The sequence below is a fragment of the Phyllostomus hastatus genome, unplaced genomic scaffold, assembly GCF_019186645.2.
Source record: "Phyllostomus hastatus isolate PE091 unplaced genomic scaffold, TTU_PhHast_1.1 phas_contig_1, whole genome shotgun sequence".
Taxonomy (NCBI): Eukaryota; Metazoa; Chordata; class Mammalia; order Chiroptera; family Phyllostomidae; genus Phyllostomus; species Phyllostomus hastatus.
Window position 1 is genome coordinate 6173473 of NW_025333498.1, and position 15708 is coordinate 6189180.

The 15708-nt window shown below is 35.9% G+C and overlaps 1 protein-coding gene and 1 non-coding gene across 8 annotated transcripts in view; both read right to left on the bottom strand.

The window, feature by feature from the left end:
- The window catches only part of GULP1 (GULP PTB domain containing engulfment adaptor 1), a 219195-nt gene that overhangs the window by 128031 nt on the left and 75456 nt on the right, over positions 1 to 15708 (bottom strand). The window lies entirely within an intron of this gene.
- LOC123814320 lies at positions 2152 to 2319 on the bottom strand. Its single transcript, XR_006784887.1, has one exon. It is a non-coding gene; the product is annotated as a U1 spliceosomal RNA (small nuclear RNA).

The window sequence follows — 15708 nt, forward strand, 5'->3', positions numbered from 1 at the left end:
GCATACAGAAAACATCATCCAGGCACCCAAATCTTATTGAAATACAGAAATTATAGCACTTCTTAAAAATGGAAATGAGTCTTTACCACTGGGATTTGTCCTTTACTTGAGAATGGATAAAACTTACTAGACTTTACAAACAAATGTTTAAAAAATATTTACCCAACTATATCTGATTAACTGAAGTAAATTTTTTGTGCATTTTATTCACCTTTCAATTGAATACTATATATTCCAGTTATTGCTATCCTGTGGTTTCTCTGAATAAAGGGCAAGTCCTATCTCTGAATTATTATTGACAGTCTCCATTCCCAGGATGTAAGGCAGAAAACCCACAGCTGATTCAGGTGAATTAAAGCTGAGACCAATGCCAATTTTCTGACTGTCAGTCCATCTGTTCTATCACAGGGCTAAAATGCACAAGATCGTTAAGGAACTGAAAGGACATACCAATTGAGTCCTGAAACTGAGTGTCTAGTTCAGAGATTTACTGTAATCAATCTGAGAGCAGACTAGTGTCCTTGTAGGTATTGCAGTCACCTCAGTTAACCTCTGATTGGCATTCCTCATTTTAAAAAACAGCTTAGTTGATACATAATTTGTATACTGTAGAATTCACTCATTTAAAATATACAATTCCATGTTTTTTAGAATAATTACAAATCTATACCACAATCACTGTAATCTCAATGCCTTTATGTAGAACATATTCTTCACCCCTGAAAGTACAACCCTCAGCTGACAGAAGAACAGAAAAAAAAAAAAAAGGAGGGGAAGAAAGAGGGAAAGAGGAAAGAAGAGACAGATGAAAGGAGCAAGGAAGAATGGCTGCATGCCAAGAATTCTGTCTTAAAGAGTAAAAAACAATGTTTACAAAATTGAAAAACACTGGAAACATAAATTCAGTAAAATTTTAAATGTGTATTTCCTCACTTTATTCCATAAGATTATATCCTTCCTTCCTTTTGCACTATTATTATTAATTATTAATTAGTCATTTAATGGGCAAATGATTCCAAGAAAAAGGCTTCGAAAATGAACAGTATTCCCGTAACACAGAACTGAAGCAACTTGGTTTAGTTTTATCTCTCTGCAAATCATGGAATTCACTTTTAACTGAGAGTGGTTAGACTCATTCCACATTACCTCAAAAAATTTTGAAATAATAAAAGTATTCTTTCATTCTTACTGTAATACTAAGTTTCAGGAATCCATTGGTATGTCCTTTCAGTTATTAACAATCTTGTGCTTTTCAGTCTTATGATGGAAGAGATGGACTGACAATAAAAAAAAATGGCATCAGTTGCAGCTTTAATTTACCTAGACTTATCTGCTCCTTTTTTTTCAAAAGGCATATTCCAATTCTTTTATTCTTTCCTTTTCCAATTGCCAACACCCTTTTCTCTGTCAATTCTACATTGACAAAGGATTTGGACAGATGCTAACATTTCCTCCAAACTTAGCTTTTCTTTGAAATTTGCTAGGGCAGCAGAATAAGTTACATTCTCAAATTATCAAGGGGTTTTCAAAAAGCCAACTCCCAGGAATTATCATTAAACTTTTCAGTATCTGGGCTACATTTCACAGACAGATATATACAGCCCTGCAGTTTTTTGAGATAAAGTTGCTTTATTACTTGGGTGAAATAGATTTTATCAGACATCATTCTAGCTAACTCTGAGACATAGAAACTATAGTAGGCTTCACATTATAATCTTTTTTTTTAAAGTCCCCAAAATGTGCCCTTTTCTCTTATCTGTGAAATACAGAGTTTCCTTAGATTCACTTTGGAGCAAAGACTCCAAAGGACTATATGGAAAAAAATTCCCAAGATCATATTAATCTACAGCAAGGAATTTTAGTTATTGTAAACTAATTCTGAAATTGAGAAGTGAAATGAGATCCTTATTTAGAATTCTTAAACAATGTTAAAAATCATCTTTCTCCATTCCAACATTTTAAGACTTATCCCACATGCTAACATATTTACTCTGGACATAACATTATTCCATAAAACTAAAAATTATAATTTGTCACAAAGGTGTTGAAAGGGACCTTCAGATACCATCTAATTATTCTGTTATAATAATTATAACTCTGTTACTCTGTTTTATAATTTTTTTATTTATTTATTTACTTATTTATTCTTTTCAGGGGAGAGCACAAACACAATCCCCTACTACCACAAATTATGCATTGGAGGTTCCCACATTTGCAGAAATTATGGGGGTCAGCACGTCTAGAGAGCAGTGAATAAGTAAGCTTCACCCTGAGAAAACCACCTTCGTGGTCATGGTATCTCCCCTGCCAGGTACATACCTGTTTTATAATTTTAAAGCAGTCATGCAAATTAATTCCACTTAAAAGATTATAAATTACTCTAATTATATAAAGACTGTTTTTTGAAGAGACCAGAACCATTTTTGTCGTTGCATGTGATTTTAAAATTTATATAGATTCAATAACACAGAAATTGAAATCATCTTCCTCTTACAAACATCGTTTTAGAATAGAACAAAATTATAAGCCTCTGACATATTACAAATACTCTGTTTAATGATTAATAGTGTTGAGTTCTCAGAGGAACTGCCAAGCTCAGATGTATTGAGCTTTTCCAGCTTTTGCACTGAACGCCCTGAGAGGGCAAACATCTTGTCTTTCAAAGACTTCACTTCATTCTTACTAAATTAAGCTCTAAAAAACATACAAATTCGTTTTCCAATGAAGATTACTGAAGTGTTATGATTTAGAGTAAGTGTCTACTGGCTAGAATCATACTGGTAAGTCAAAAATTATCTGTTTAATGGTTACACAGCAACATTTTAATTAAATGTATATTTAGGCAGTTTCATTGTAAAGAAAATGACAAAGATTTCAGTAAATTAGACATATAACAAAAATTGGTCATCAACCAGAAGCATATAAAAATCAATCAACAATTCTAAACATATTCCTTAAAAGCACTAATGCTATTTTAATGCATTAAAATAAACTAAGTGTTTAACAAGCAAATTGAAATTAGAACATCTCTCAGCAAATACAATAACCCATTTCTATAAGGACATTTTTCCCAAGTATTTTTTTAACATTTAGTCATAATTAGAGCATGGTTTTTAATTATACATATCTCTTATTAAGAGAAAATGTCAAAAAAATTAAAAATCCAAAAGATACATAAAAGGGAAAAATGCCTCTCAAAAAAGAACCTATCTTTAAAAGCAGTTAACAAAGTTATCTTTTAGTCATTCATTCCCTTATTTAAACAATATTTACTTAGAATTTATATTGTGGCTGATATTATAAGTGAACAAGACTGAATCAACCTAGGCTCTGATGGAGCTCAAATACTATCTGCAAAAACAGACATTAGATAAAAATAATAATAATAATCGCACAGGTAATGAGAAGTGAAAAAAGATATACAGGATGCTCTGGTAGCATATTATGAGAACTTTAACGAGTATGAAAACATCAAAGGGAGTTTTTCTGAGGAAGTAATGTTTCAACTAGAACTTGAAAGATGTAAGTGAAGTTTACCAAGAAAAAGGAACATTACGTATACAGATTTGAGGGTGTGAAAACATGGCATTCAAGGAATTGAGAGTAGACCAAGAAGGATGAAGAATGGAGAAATGGGGAAGGAGGAAAAACAGACACAGCTGAATAAGAGATAAGAAGAAAAAGACCACAAAGAAGCCTGTTGGGCCTGTTAAGCCTCATGATAGGAGACAACTGAAGTTACCTGGAAGATATTACGTCTGCATGTAAATTTGCATATTATTGCATCCATATTTTTGAAATGGATACCAGAAGAATTAAAAAGCTATTGTTGTATTTCAGGCAAATAGGATGGTAGAGAAACAAAAAGCTGTCTCTGAGAAAGGAAAAAAAAGTGAATAAGTTATATTTAAGAGGTTAAGTAAGGGACAGGATTTAGTGTCTAAAAGTAAGGGGGTAAAAAGGCGGACAAAGTGATCCCAGAATTATGATTCTGGAAGCAGTATAAGGCTGGACCTGGAAGGCGGACAGACTTCTAGGAAACAGATGCAGGTCTTCCAGTCACAGAAATGTTTCTTACCTGACTTGATAGAGTTTTAGATTAATTATTAAATCAAACTTACTGATTAGAAGATCAAGTCTCATAAAAACTGAAAGATGATTGGAAACCTAGCCAAAGATCCCAAGGAGAAGAGTAAAAGCCATCATATTTTTTGCATTTAAGTGTAGAATTGGGTTAATCATCAGTAAAAACAAAGAGCTGCTATGAAATATTTATTACAGATGAAAAGAAATGATGTAACATTTATCTGGGTCTTGCCAAATCTCCATCATTTCCTTATAAAATTGGTCTACATAAACCCCGTTCCAACAATACAGTATCACTGCAGAGGAAAGATAAATGATAGTCAAGGCAAACTCTAAGAAGCACTTAAAAGCAGATAGAAAATGGAAGTAATCTGCAATGATAAGGCTGAATGAAAATGCTGTTATAACAATTTGTATGTATGAAATATTTAAACATCACAGCATCAGGTAGCTCTTAACCGTAGTTTTTATCTGTTAGGTGGTTGAAGGGAGAATATATATTACTCTGAGACAAAAACGAAACCTCTCAGAAGGAAAATGTTTCCCAGTACTGTCTGGCAGTATTGAAGGAGAGTCATTCAATCACGCAAATTAACATCTTGCACATAAATTGATGTTCTGTCTCAAACCCAGCAGCAATTCTATAATTCAAGTCAGAAATCCCCTGGCTTGAATTGGCACAGAGAATTCGTGGAAAAGACTCTAATACATAGTTGCAGACCTATTAGCTGAAAACGTTATCAGTAACTACAAGCAGTAAAGAAGCCCCATCTTTGGTGTAGCCAACGTTTGAACACAACTGGCTAATTCTATAAAATAACAAAATAATTATTATTATTTAAAATCATAATTCTAAATAATAGAATTATAAAATTCTATAAAATAATGGCTCAAACAACGTAACCAATAAAATGGCTGCAGATACAAAAGATTATGCTTAAGATACTGATATATGAGTAACCTCTCAGGGAGACCCAAGCCGTATCCTTTACATAAAGGCTCTGACAAAATGAAGAGACTAATCCACAAGGAGAAATGGACAGATGTGCAACTTTGAATATACAGAGATCAAGCATTTGAAGAGAGGAATGGAGTTAGACAGAACCCAGATGGACAGAATGGTCTCCTGCCCTTGTCTATGGGTGGAAATGAGAAGGAACTGACAGTTAAATCCACAGCTACAGGTAGAGGTGACACTTAACTGTCACACAGTCAATGCTTCTGAACATTGTTCATGGACACCTTACAGGGGCTTTCTTGTTCTGAATATATTCTTCTGTACTTGAATGGGAATTTCAAGCTATAAAATGACACTGTCTAAAAGCCAACAATTTTTACAGGTTGGTTACATTTGTCCATAGAGCAATAATTGCAATTAATTTGATGATTTCATTGTGTTTTTTCATTATTTTATTTTTGTAAATAATGTAAAACACTGAAAAGAAAGGTTCTTTAAAACAAAACAAAACAAAAGTTCCTCTCTGGCTGGTGTGGCTCCGTGGATTGAGTGTCCACCTGAGAATCAAATGGTCGGCATTCCAATTCCCAGTCAGGGCACATGCAGGGGTTGCTGGCCAGGTTCCCAATAGGGGGCACATGACAAACAACCACACACTGCTGTTTCTCTCCCTCTCTTTCTCCCTCCCTTCCCCTTTTTCTAAAAACAAGTAAATAAAATCTTTTTAAAAATGTATTCCTTAAGTCTGGGTCATGGACTTGAGGAGGAGGCTTCAATGATGCTCTAGTAACTCCAGAAGGGCGGGCACTGCATGTGAGTCCACAGTGTCTAGAACGTTGCCAAGCACATGCAGGTTGTTTAGTAAATATTTGCAGAACAAAGGAGTGAATGAATGAATAAATACAATCTCAGATGAGAACTAGGCAGCACAGGTCCACACAACAACCAACAATTCCAGCAACTAGTGGCATCCATCCATCTAAGGAGGCTGGAACAATCCCAGTATCTGCAGTCCAAGCCCTAAGGGCTTGAAGCAGGGAGAAAGAATCAAGACAAAAGTACAGAAAAGGCCAGCTTCTACAGACTGCATTCTTATGCATCTCACATTTTTCTGAAAATAGAAGCAATATGCATCATCAATAACATTTATTAAGAAGCATTATGGACAAAAAATGACCGAGTTTCAGTCAGAAGGCCTGACCTAAACTGTGTCTTCAGTGTTGTGTTTCCTAAATGTATTTGGGCGAGTCGCTTAATCCTCTGAACCTTGGTTATCTCATCTGCACAAGGACAATAAGAAGTTTCTTATACAGTCAGTCATTTTTAAGAAAAAAAATGAATTACTGAGTAAAAGTAGCAATTACACCAGTATTAGAGACAAAGCAAGCACTAAATAAGTAGGGGTTTTAAATATGTTAAATAATACATGTCCGTATTTCTGCATCATTAATAAATGATCATTATCCTTATTTCCACATCAATAAATAATCACTGGCCTTATTTCTGCATCATACAAATGGCACCTACTTGTTACTAAAATAGCTTAATTGTGTACTACCAAAAACATGGGTGAACTAATAAATCTGCGAGTTGGAAAAAACAAATCCGAAAAATTACAGGTTTCCTCAGCATTGTAGTTACCACTAGTAGGAGAAGAGGAAGGACTTGCCCAAGACCTCTTCAACACTAACTTGATGGGTTTGTGTGCAACAAAATGTTAAGAGGATGACTGAGAATCTGTTAGGCTTGAGAATAGCAGATGAAGTAACCAAATCACATCACATCTAGGTCTGGCAAAAGAAAGAAGCCAGTGTTAAAAAAACTAGTATAATTTAGGAATAAAAACAATGAAATATTTTGTTACTATTTGAAAACTTCCAAAGGTCAGGAAATAGAAAAATATTCTTTATGCCCTACCGCACAGATAGGCTTCACACAGCTATTTCTAGAGTAAATATACAGTCATTATAAAAGCCTGACAAAGTAGAGCATCATCTGCTACTTTCAGAGTGGATTCGAATTATTTCCTAAATGAGGGTTGGGGTAAAGATGAAAAGGTGCACTCTTTACTTCCTTACATTCAAATGCTTAACTTTTTAATCACAGGTTATTTTCTTCAATATTGTTTATACTGCCCTCTCAAAATGAGAATTTTGAGTTTGAAAATAAAATGTTCAAACTCAATAGAGGCAAAAAAAATTTTCTCCCTGCTGTTAACTTTACACTTATCAGAACATAATTTTCTGAAACTGATTATCACTCTATTTGAGCTTCACTATTTTCTATGGTTAATGGTGAAATATGTGTCCATGTTATAACATAAAAATTGAACATTATACTGATTTTGGAAAGAGTTACATAATATAAAACAATAAAAAAGTTAACATTCTCAAAAAAATTGCTTGTTTTGTTTTGAAACTACATAATGACCTTTGTCCTCTATCTTCATTCCTGATTTTTAACACTATTTCTAACATTTTAAGTATGCAGGGAATTTTAGGTTCTCACTTACACTTTGGCCTCATTGAAATGTTAAGGGAACATGATCAAGTGTTTAATTCACTTGATATCTGCCTGATTCTCCCCTATTCAACGAATATCTCTGACATCCCTCTGCTGTGCATATTACGGCAATTGCACCCTGCTTCCTATAGTAACTTTTGCTCTCTCAGTGCTGTTGTCGTGTCTCTTCAGTCAGAGTGGGGGAATGGGAGAGCACACTGAAGAAACAGCAACTTGGGTAGCTGAGTTCCCTGATTCTCCTCCTCACTGCCAATCATCTGAACACCTAAGGGTTTTTGTCTAATTCAAGCTCACATCGTCACTGTCCTGACCACAGAAGATAAACAGGGCTCTGCAGGTTTAAATACCTGAATACTCCTCTACTGTGGTCCAACTGAGCAACTAGTTATGTATCTCCAGACTCGTTGCTTCTCCAAGAATATGGAGCCTGCATCTGTGAGTGTGGAGGGTTCTTGGCACCACCCCCACCTCTGGTTCACAGTCCTCCCCTGTACTTAAGAGTTGTAGCTTCCTTCTCAAATCTGACACTGCATCATTTTCTGTATTTCTCCTCCTTTTTGGTCTATTGAGGGTACTCTGACTTATTTGCCAGCATAATTCTGAACTGAATTATATATATTTAATTTGTGTTCTATCCAGAGATTTGGGGTTGTAAGCAGAATATTACTGTGTATGCTTGGTTTACCATAAGGAATAAAGAATCTATAATTTTTTCTGAAATATAACTTAATATCAAGTAAGAGCTTAAATTATAAAAAGGGATATCAAAGACTCTTTTAATAATCTCATTAACCTGAAAATTTACCATTGGTGTTTGCATTAGTGTTATAAGACACAGAACTAATGTACTTAACTTTTACTATCTCAAAGTGCTGTTTTCATCTTTTCTAATTAAAAAAAAATAAGACATTTATCTTGGAGTCCCCTTATAATGTTACACATACTAGAAAACATGCAAATAAAACTATGAAACCAAATATTAGATAGGAGAAGAGAAGAGTTAAGGAATCTGAAAGGACTGAAATCTGAGGAGGAAGAGAGGTATAAGAGTGTGGGAGAAGATGAAATATGTAACACGTCGAGCACAGAGCTGAATGTCAGATTGTCTCAGGAGATGACATAGGAATACTGACTAGGTATTTGATGTTTTTGGGTTAAAACATACTTTCTCTCACTTTAATGTATGTCTTCTTCATGCAGCAGAGTATAGAGGATAAAATAAGGACTCTACCTGGGTTCTAATCCTATCTTGGCAACTTGACCTTGGGCAAGTTTAGTTCACCTCTTTGTGCCTAAATAGTCTCATCTGTAAACTACTTCAAAATTTCCCCATAAGGATTAAATGTGTTCATTTGTATAGACAGTTTAGAACAGTGCCTAACATAAACTATATAACATGTAACTTTGGCCATTATTATTAATGTTATTAATGTGGCTAAATATCCCATGGCAGATTTTTAATATTTACTCAGAAGTTTAGAAAAATTCTGGAGTGAGAGGGAAAGCTCATAAACTCCAAACAGATAGATTTTCTAGTAAACTCTATGTCTATAGTACTAATTAAGACAAATTTTGCATAGGACAAGTCATTTAAAATATTCTTGGGATAGTCTAACTAAATGCTATAAGGAATGTAAATTTGCTTGGAAAAAGTATAAATTCCCACTGAGATGAGCAAAATGTATGCTTATGCTTCTTTTATATTAGAATTGTTGTTATCTCTATCTTCTTATAAAATAATTAACCAAGAAATTTATTTCCAGTATACACATTACTTGAGTATATTCTAAATTAATTTCAAATAAAGAGGGTCTGCCTACTTTACAGTCATTAACAAGTCATATGTTTGCATTTTGAACTACCCTTAAACAGCAAGAGTTTTCTATTCCATCCTGGGTCATCAATTGTATTGAGGAAGCAAAGCAAACAATTTTATTTAAGAAATTATCAAAATTTGAAGAAAAAAGACTTCCATATAACTGTCAAATGATTCTCCCAATTGCAGGAAGGCATTAATTACCGTGTTATCTCTTCGTAACTCCAAAACCAGGAAATAGCCTAAAGATAACTTAAGAGTTTTAATTGCACCATGATATCATCCAGTCTGTGTCAATGGAATAGTTGTTTAATATTCTGAAACTTGGTAGAAATTAAACAGGAGAACATGCAAAAATGTTCTGTTCTCCAGCACAACCCTTAGATATGTAAAGTAGATTTAATATTAAGGCTCTAACTTTGCATTCCAGAAACCTAAATACCACTCATGGCTTAGGAATTAGTAAAATCTGCATAGGAATGTTATGTCTAATCACCTTACATAAGGCAACCTGGCATTACTGATGACAACTTACATAAAAGGATCCAAATCTGTGATTTATTAAATTGCTGATGCACTAATAGTTTTCAAAATCAAGTGAGAAATGCTTTGTAATTTATTTAATAAATCTAATTTATGTTTTATTTTATGTCCAAAAGTAATAATCTTTTTTCTCTGATTTACTAAATATCTAACTAACTATACTAAGAATGTAAAATCCATATCCCATATATGTTACAGGGTGCAGCCAAGAGGGGGGATCCCAAATAGGCATTTGAAATGGGGTCCAGAACTCAAGGTGTCCAGGAGATTTTAAGGTGTCTTCACCCCTTCCTCCACAGGTGTGAGTTGGGAGAAGGGGCACACAGAGCAAGAACATGCAGGGCAGCTTTGCAGCTAATCCATGGTATGGTCACTTAACATACCTATAGCCTTTGGCTGGTCACTTAGATATGCTAAATAGCTATGACCAGGCTCAAGGCCAGGGAGGTTGGAAAGGGATCTCCCCCCAAGATGGGACTGAGGGGCAGGTCCCCTGAGTTACAGCACCTGCGTGGGAGCTGGGAGAAGATTGGCTCCATGACATGGGGTGACACCTGCCCAGACCCATGATGGCGACCAGAAAAGCTAGAGAAGACAGCAGATTGAGGGCAAGTGTGCCCAAGTGCAGGAGGAGTCGGAAATGGGGCTGCAGAGGAAGATTGGTGCGGGGATTTAAACCCAGACACGGCAGCCATTGAGAGAGAACCACGCAGCCTGGACAGAGTGGAGACTCCTGCAGCCCGGAGAGAACCACGCAGCTCTGGCAGAGTGGGGACTCCCATGGCCCTGGGAGAGAGGACCACGTGCCTTTGCCAGAGTGGGGACCCCTGCAGCTTTAGAAGGGGGAACCACCACCTGGTTTTAGCAGAGATCCCGGCAACTCAGCTGAGGGTGCCGGAAACCCAGGGAGGTCTCCCAGTCGAGATGGAGTACTAACTGGGAAGAACCAGAGGACTGCCTGAGCCGTGGACTTCTATTTCCTTTCCTGAGATATGGTACTCTGGACTGGGCAAAGGGGGAAGGAAGGAAGGACTGTGTCTGTTTGTGGGTGTTTTAAGGGACTTTAGGATTTTTGATAAAGACATTAGGTCACTAATTTAAGTTTGTATAGTATTAAATAAACATTTCCTTTCCTTTTCACGCATCTCTGGCATTGAGAGACGTCTTTCCTCGGGCGGCGGACATGACAGACCTGGGGGCTTTTTTTCAATAATAGTATATCCTCCCAGGCCCCCCTTGCTTGTTCTGTAACATATATATTTCAAGATATTGTATAAAATACCTGGCTCAGGTGGTATAACTCTTTATTCATTTACAACTCATTTACCTCCTATGTCAAAAAGACACCCAATCCTTGAAATCAATTACATATTTTTTAAATGCTATGTTACAAAAATCCTATTTCATATACATTTTATGTGTTAACATTTACCCCAATAAAGCATTTTTTCTGGTTACAAAAGTAGTATATACTCTGATGACCTCTAAAAATTAGTTAATGCGCTGGTTGGTGTGGATCAGTGGATTTAGTGCCAGCCTGTGAATCAAAGGGTCGCTGGTTTGATTCCCAATCAGGGCACATGCCTGGGTTGTAGGCCAAGTCCCTAGTAGGGGGCATGTGAGAGGCAACCACCCACTGATGTTTCTCTCCCTCTCTCCCTTCCCCTCTATTAAATAAATAAAATCTTAAAAAAATTAGTTAAGGAGAATAAAATTTAAATCACCTAGAAATAGCCACTGCTAACATTTAGGTGCATTTACTTTCAGAATTTAATACTGAAATAGTCAGGTCAGGTATATAGAGTATTAAGATCTTACTGTAGATAAGTTGTGTATCCCAGTTTTGTTCTTTACATTATTATTTTTCTTTTTAACGATTTTATTTATTTATTTTTTAGAGAGGAAAGGGAGGGGAAGAGAGAGAGAGAGAGAGAAACATCAAAGTGCAGTTGCTGGGGGTCATGGCCTGCAACCCAGGCATGTGCCCTGACTGGGAATCAAACCTACGACACTTTGGTTCGCAGCCCACACTCAATCCACTGAGCTACGCCAGCCAGGGCCTACATTATTGTTCTTTTTACTATTGTTCTTTTTGCATTTTAAATGGCTATTTCGTATGCCATTAAATATTCCTAAATGTCATTATTTCAGTCTGCATAATATTTCTTTGTTAGACACAGTAACAATATAATTTTTTTTCCAAACATCTCCAACAATTTCAGGTACCAAATATACACTAAAAGTTCCTTACTCAACATCATCTGTCTGGTATAGACGGCTGCCTCTCAAACAGCCGCATTTGGAAGTACCACAGCAACCCAACCTGAAATGTTCAAAACTGAATCCATTGTTTTCTTCCCAGGTCTGTCTCTGTCTCTCCCTTTCTCTCCCTCTTCCCTCCCCTCTCTTTCTCTCTCTCTCTCTCACACACACACACAGCCAATTTCAATCTCAGCACCTATAGTGTCGGAAGCTAATAACTTGGGCCATTATACTCGATTCCTCCTTTTTCATCCTTTGTCTCTGATTTACATAAAATCCTCTCTACTTTTCCAATATACCATTATTACATTTATCTTTCTTCATTCCCACCAGCATCTCCTTCTCTAAGCCTCCATTATTTCAAACCTGGATTACTGCAAACTCTCCTAGCTAGCTCTTTTTCTCAATCATTCCTTATTTCCACATTGCACCCAACATGGGTATTGTAATCTTATTTGGTTACTCACCTGCTTAACTCCCTCCAGTGACACCACACTACGTTCAGGATAATGTTAAATTCCCTGCATGACTCCTATCATCTGCCCCTTTCCCCTCTTCGCCATCATCTCTCCTCTCCACCTCTTATCCAGCTCTGTGTACTCTTTATTCCATCTGCACTGAACTGCTTTCAGTTCTTCCAATGAACTCTGCTTCCTCGGATGCTGAGGGGGTCCACTTCCTATCCAGCTCCTTCTGACTGAACATTCATCTTAGTTTAGACATCACTCTCTTTAGGCACTTTCTCTAGCATGCGCCAAGCACAGGCTCAGGGTCCCTGCTAGGAACATCAACACTGTAGTGTACCATCCTAGAATGAGTTAGAGAATCTCCCCAAAATTCACCTTCACTCAGAACTTCAGAATGTGACCATATTTGGAAACAGAATTTTAACAGATATAATCAGTTCAGAATCTTGAGAATAAGCTCTGGAATTAGCATGGGCCCTAACTCCCATGACTGATAATACATTTATAAGAGGAGAGGACAAATCCAAAGATACACAGAAAAGAAAATCATGTGAAATGGAGCCAAAGATTGGAGTTAGGCTACGCAAGTCAAGGAAGGTCAGTAACTATCAGAAGCTGGAAAAAACACAGAAGAATCCCCTCTAAAGCCTTTGGAAGAAGGGTGACCCTGCTGACACCTTGGATTTAGGACTTCTAGCCTCCAGAATTTTTGTTATTTTAAGCAGCCCAGTTTCTGGTTCTTTGTTACAGTAGCCCTAAGAAACGAATGCGCCTCCCTCCCTAGACTTATTGTGACATGTTAATTGTTGCATTTCAATTCTCACTAGACTATAAACTCCATGCAAAGCAAGAAATGACTCTATTGTTTACAATTTTATATTCATTGCTAAGTACATCAATTAGCACATATTTATTAATTGCCTTAATAAACATATATAAAAGAAATTAATTAACATGTATAAAAGAAAACATTTTTCAAAGTTGTAGATATCTATCAAAACCTAAGCAACATTATTTAATCTATGTTAAGTTTACTGGCAAAATCTTTATTATTTGAGATTTACAGCATTTAGAGCTTTGTGGCTTTCAAAAGATGGTTTGGAAAATGGGTTTTAGCACACATCTATTGTCTTTACTGGCCCCACATTCACTCCCCATTCCGGTCCCTGACCTCTGAAGTTCTTTTGGGCATGATCATGCAGCCTCCAGAGAGTTGTGAATCAAGTGTCATGGTTCCCGGCACAGGGGAAGTAATTCAAGCTCAGCCATGCAGACTCCCTTTGTGAATGTGGGAGGAATAGCATGAAAACCACACTCTTGGCCCACATTTAGCTCCGGGCAGCACACTTCACAGTCTCTCTCCACTTCCTGCTTTCTAGATCCCTGGAGCAGCTCCAGCTTGTCTTTCCTGAGAACTGTTTTGTCTGATTACCCTCTGATTCTATGAGCTAACCCACAGCCTTTTGTTTAACATGCCCAGAACTAGTTTCTGTAACTTGCAACATAAGAATGGTAATCTTCAAATGTAGGTGTGATTACTACATAATCCAGATTGCTTGTATAAACAGGTATTTATTTTTTCACAGATGGTTACCTGTTCAAAAAGTTTCCAGCTTAGATTGTCAGACCACTTACTGATGAACTATGCAATTTCAAACTCATGACTTGCCAATTTCCTTCTATGAAGGAAATGGAGCCACTTCCATTTAACACATTGCATATGCTAATGTAAGTCCTATTCTTCTCCATCATTTAATTCTGTCTTAAAGTATAAAAATACTCCTTTTTAAGAACATTTTTATTAGAAATTATTTATTTTAAAATTTTCTCAATGTAAATCATGCTCTAAAACACATAGATGTTACTTCTAAATAAGTGAAGGCTTTGGTATAACAAATGACACTTATAGTATAGTTTATACTAGAAGACCCACAGTTCCCCATTTTGCAACACAGAGACCAACACATTTGATGAACATTATTTTGCAAGGTTTCATTATTTTGTTCAAATAGCAATTGATTTACAAATAAACTATTTATTATAATTGCATATTATGTAAATATACAGAACATTTTTCCTTCATATCTCTTCATTAAATGAAAACTAATGTTATTATGACACAAGTAAAGATTAATTTGAATATTATTATTGCAACACAAGTATCATTTACTTACATAGATATAGTAAATGTAAATTTTACATGTCAAACTAGGGTTAGTAAAAGCAAAATGGTTTCTTTAACTACAATGGCTTAATGGTTTGGTTTTTTTTTTGTATTTAAATGCAGATAAAGCACAATAAATCTTCTGAATAGGATTTGAATTTGCTCTTCAGTGAGCTATTTCCCTCCAGACTCCCTGTAGACAACAGTGTTGTAGTCTTACCTACTGAAACAGAAGGGGGCAGAAGAAATTATACGTCTACTTCCTTTCTGCTAGGTTCTTAACATTGCATCGAATTTTGTCATCTATTTATGCTCCTTATTATCCTGAATGACTGTATCATCTTCCACTTTCTGCCCAATTTATTTTAATGTCCGTGAGGATATATCTTTTAATAGTCCTAAAAGCTTAAAACTACATTAAGGTCACATTTTAATCCAAACTTCATTCATGATCTCAAAACTAAGACCTTCTCTTTTTGTCACACTTTCTTCATTGTACTTCTTTTGCACATTTACAGTGAACATCCTTTTTCCTTCATCCTGTCCTTCAGTGTCCCAGTGTGGCTCCATAATTAGCCCATAATTTCCCTTTCTCTTTCATTTGTTTTCCCCTCAGGCCAGTCTGGAAGTTAAACTACTTCACTGATGCTGTAGGCCTCTTCTGCTCTCTTCAACTTTTTCATCTTTGACATTAGTTTATGACAGATGAAAACCTATTCTGTGATGGTCATTATAGTAGAAATTCTGCTCAGTGCTTTGAATATAAAAACAAATACCCAAACACCCATTTGATTACTAGAAAAAGAGAATCCCATATAAAGGCAAGCAAAAATTAAAATATATCTGGAAAATTCTATATAATTCTGTAGATCTATATTAAAGAATAATT